The 4,885-nt window shown below is 41.5% G+C and overlaps 1 long non-coding RNA gene across 2 annotated transcripts in view; it reads left to right on the forward strand.

Moving 5' to 3' along the window:
* The first annotated feature begins 706 nt into the window (after positions 1-706).
* LOC104868472 overlaps positions 707-4,885 on the forward strand; it is a 49,577-nt gene continuing 45,398 nt past the window's right edge. For both annotated transcript variants that reach the window (XR_004517148.1, XR_004517147.1), the window contains exon 1: positions 707-768. This is a non-coding gene — a long non-coding RNA (uncharacterized LOC104868472). The remainder of the gene's footprint in view (positions 769-4,885) is intronic.

The raw sequence follows: 4,885 nt of genomic DNA on the forward strand, positions 1-4,885 counted from the left end.
GCATCACCTGTGCTATCAGGCTCTGCCTGTCTTTAATTAGCTAGGAAATGCTCCCTTTTCTGTTGTTTCTCTTGTTGAATCAACATATCTAAAACTTTGCATGCCAAAATGTGCCTGCAAAGTGTGTGTGTGTGTGTGTGTGTGTGTGTGTGTGTGTGTCTACTCATGATAACCAAGTATTGGATACAGGCAGGATAAGAAGGAAAATATGGGAAATTACTAAATATTTTGAAATAATCTCATAATGCTGGAGATGGGACATTGATTTCAGTACTTTTCTTTGGACATCCCCAAAAGCAGGCTTTCAGGGAAGGATAAGGGTGGTGTGGAGGTGGGAGTTTGGTAAGCACTGCTTGTTCTTGGCTCTTTCCCACCTGACCTTCTATGGGCCAGAACAGATCATTGCAATTCCTGTGACCACATCTCCTCCAGTAGGCATGATTCCAAGATAGCTGGTCCAAACCAGCTTTGATGGCATCCTCAGGGATTTCTCAATCCTTGGAGAATGGGTCAGTACCAGATATTTGTTTGAACTGCAATTTAGGCTTAGAGGTTTCAGCTTTGTGTCAAATCTCTGAAAAGGAAGGGGTGGAGAAGGACTCTCGGGCATACTGCTTTATAAGCATAAATGGCTTGTGTAACTAAATGTCCTTCACCCAGCCTGGGTTTTATTTGATTTCTTTTTTTCCTGTTTTCCTTAGGCCACCCTTGAAGACTGTAAAGTCACAAAGCCCATAGTATTTCAGGGATGCGTTGTCTAACCTGGAGGTAATGTATGATCATTTTATACACCACCACAGATTTATTATTCATGCAATTCTCTATCAATTTTTAATGCACCTAGGTTCCTACTTATTTCACACAAGATGCAACTGGCCAGACATCTTCATAAAGCTATAAAAAGTGGTTCTGAAGTACCCTTCTAGAGTATTCCAAACTGCCAAGGAACTAATGAGATAGTACTCTCTTAACCATGAGCCGGTCCCCTTCTCCGGTCCCCCATGCCTCAGATCCTGCACCATTAAATTCAGTTGGTTTTCTCTTGGAAGGGAAGCCTCTGGCCTGTAGTATGATTTTGGGGAGAGTGTCCAAACCAGATCTCATTTCTGCCCTCAGAGCACTATCTTACTTTTGAGCCATACTCTAAGAGTTTGGCCGCATATCCAGAGAAGCTTCAGGAACTCATATTTATGGTACCATCCTAGAGGTCAGGTGAAGCCTGGTTCCAGAGAGCAGCCTAATGAGTCTGGTGATGCTGGTGGAGTTTATAAAAAGAAAAAAAAAGTGAAGAAATACTTTCATATAATGCTAGTGATGTTAAAAATGATGGCTCATGTATAGCTATCTCATTCTGTGTGCTTTATACATGTGGCCTTGTTCAGTTCTCTCACCAACCCTTTGTTATTTACATTCTCCAAATGGGAAAACTAGTCAGATAAAGGCTGAATATTTACCTGAAGTCAAATACTAACGTTATTGACACGTTTGGTAGAGGAGCTGGGGAAGTGAGAGGAATTACAGGTATGTCCGTGTTTTTGAGGGTAGGGGAAAGGGAATACAATTTGGATGATTTTATAGCTTGCTTGCTTTTTTGTTGTGTTTTCACCGGCCGTGGTGTTGAAGGGGTTATTGTGGAGAGTGTCTAATCAGCTGTGACTCTGAGTCACCTGAGGAGAACTGTCCTGGAAAGACTTGGAAATACCCTAGAGATCAGAGGAGAGGTTGGTGAGGAGTTAAGGATTTGGGAATCATCAAGGAGATAAGAGGTGCAGCTGTGGGAGTTACTGAACGTGTGAGCCTTCTAACCTCCAGGAGAGTGTACAGAATTTAAGAGAATCTGCTTAGGAGGGAGAACTCCTTGGGCAAAACTCCAGCATCAACTCAGCAACTAAAATTTCAGCCACTTTTGAAGAGCTGTTCTATTATATAGTTGGGTCAGCAGCTCAGCTCCATATTTTCATCCACTAGAATGTTCAGATCAATACTCTGAGTCCTCATGATTTACTGAAGCTGAATTTCTCTAACTGCTCCATTAACTCTTTGGAAAGGTTTCTCCTCTGTTAGCACTGGATCGTGATTTTTCCATAAAATTTGCCCTTGAGCAAGCAATTCTTTCATCATTCTCACTAAGGAAATTGTCTAACCGCCAACCCCCCCGACCTCTACATCCTTCCTCACTTTCTTAAGAACTCTGTTTCATGAACCTGAATTTTGCTTGCTAATTAGTGTTTTTGAATAAACATTTGTTATTGGGCTTGAACTCTATGGGGGCTTTGCTCGTGCTAGTTTGAGAGTTCCTAATCCTTTATGTCAGTTAATATTTTCCCAACTTGGTCATTAAGTTTAGGATCTCATTGTTCCTCTGTGCAGTGGAGACATTTTGCCTTGAAGAATGTGGTACCATGCATGGCCCCAGTCCCTGCATGCTTAGACTTGTGCTCATGTTTATGATGTTGCTCTGTGGGGCACAGAGGGGCCTGGTGGTCAGACATCCCATTCAAAAAGGTGAATTTTCTCATAACTTGACCTTTGTTTCAGGAAAAGTTTGCAGCCTCTGATCTTCAGCTTTGGCACTGTGAAAAGCATTTGTCAAACACCTAATTGCCCAGAGCGCTGCATTAAGCCCTCCATAGAGTTTCGCAGCCAGAGTGGGGCTGAGTGGGACAGTACAAGGACTAGCTAAGTGTGACAGAAAATTTCTCTGGCCATAGCTCTGGTCCAGAGTCATGAAACTGATAGAAAAAAAACCCAAATGTCTTTAAAAGTGCCCTCAGAATGCTGAGATACCTGAGTTGAAAGGCAGGGGGTAGGGAGTGGGTGGTGGTGGTTATGGTATAAACAACAGGATAACAGCATTGGTAATAGTATAGACAACCCATCCCAGGGAACAAGTGGAAATATGACAGCTAAATTTATGTGTTAACCTGACTGGGCCACAAGATGCCCAGAGACCTAGTATTTCTAGGTATGCCTGTAAGGTTGTTTCCAGAAGACATTAGCATTTTAATTTACAAACTGAGTAAAGCAGATTACCCTCCCCAAATAGGGTGAGCAACATCTACTGCAGTGAGAGCTTGGATAGAACAAAAAGCAGAGCAATGGAGAAGTCACTCTCTTTTAAGCCGAGACAGCCATCTCTTCTGACCTTGGACATTAATGTGCTTGGTTCTCAAGCTTCTGGACTTGGACTGAATTATACCACTGACTTTCCCAGTTCTCTAACTTGCAGATGGTAGACCAGGGGACTTTTTTGCTTTCCCTAATTACAGGAGCCAATTTCCATAATAAATAAATCTTAATGTCTCTCTGTCTCTGTCCTGTTTCTTTGAAAACCTTGACTAGTAAGTAAGTAAGCTGTTTTATTCTCTGAAATTGTGGAAGATCTGACATTCCCAAAAGGAAACAAGAGCACCAACAAGCGATAATACTCTTCAAATAACTTTCCAGGAAGGAAACAAATATGGAAGTTCCTGAAAGTCACAGCATTCGGATGTGTCAGCATAAATTTTGCCTGCTAGTAGCCAATAATCCAGGTTGGGATGATACAAAGATGTAAAAAATCTGGGCAGAATTCATGACCACACAGAAAAAAGCCAGGAAGTTCTGATCTTTGCCTGGTAATGATGGTACTGGAGCAGATGCTTTGGCTCTTCAAATTTCTAACCTGAGTTTTCTCAGTGTGTGGTTTCTCTGACACCATATTCTTTCCCATCCTGTGGCCACAGGAGGGCTGTTTTAAAACCTCTTTAGTTGCTACTGGAAATCAGATTTCTGATAACCCTGAGATAACTTGTGTATCATGATAGGAAACATTCCCCAAACAACAGTTTAGGGAATTGTCATTTACTCTTCAGGTCCATTGACAGTTTCTAAGACCCACAATTCTCCTCTGAGGCTTGAGAGCTCCCCTGGGGTTCACAGGATTTCTGATATTCAACCCCAGTCTTCTGGGAAAGCTTGCAAAGGTCATGCCTGATCTGAGACCACAGAATCTGCAGTAGACACTCTACAACATCTATCAAATTCATCAATTGGCTTGTTCTTCCAAACACGAGGTTTGGAAGGGCAAAGGTGTGTGTTCAGTGTGTTTGTGTATGGTACTACCACAGGCAGATTTTCTGAAGAGATTTTTGAGTGCCTAACTCCTTCCTCTCTGTCTTGGTGAATGCCAGGACCCTCTTCTCCGCTATCACTAATCCATGTATAAAAGTTTTCTGGCTTAAAATTCATCTCCCTATAGCTTTCCCTGAAATTCTATCATGCTCAGTGATGTGTGTGTGTGTGTGTGTGTGTGTGTGTGTGTGTGTGTGTTTTACTGGGAATTGAAGGTCTTCACGTAATGTTACATTTTCAGTCCTTTCTCTGAATTTTGTATTTTGCATTTTAAGACAGGTTATCACTAAATCCCTAAGCTGCCCAGGCAGGGCTTATTACACTCTTCATCCTCCTACCTCAGCCTCCTAAAGAGCTGGAATTACATGTGTACACTACTACTTCTGGTCTGACAACTTTTGTATTCTTTTTTTGAATTTAAAAAGTTAGTCAATTTTTTTGTACCTTAACTTTTCTATTGTATTGAATAGTGTACTGTTTACCACACCCAATCAGTTTAGACCTGTGACTTACCCAGGGATAGCTATATGCAGTAAATGCTGTACTATTGGTGACTCTAGTAAGCTATCAACTAAACAAGCAATTCTGTAAAGCAGAATTATATTATCCAAGGAATTACAGGGAGAGGGAAAGATAGACTCTATTTCTACTTGCTTAGAAATAGATATTAGTGGGCCAGGGATTTAGCTTAGTGGTTCTGGCACCTGCTTCACAAGCACAAGGACCCGAGTTTGATCCCCGGTACCAAAAAAAAAAAAAAAAAAAAAAAAAA

This window comes from Fukomys damarensis, unplaced genomic scaffold (assembly GCF_012274545.1).
Source record: "Fukomys damarensis isolate Sample0158 unplaced genomic scaffold, DMR_v1.0_HiC HiC_scaffold_14, whole genome shotgun sequence".
Taxonomy (NCBI): Eukaryota; Metazoa; Chordata; class Mammalia; order Rodentia; family Bathyergidae; genus Fukomys; species Fukomys damarensis.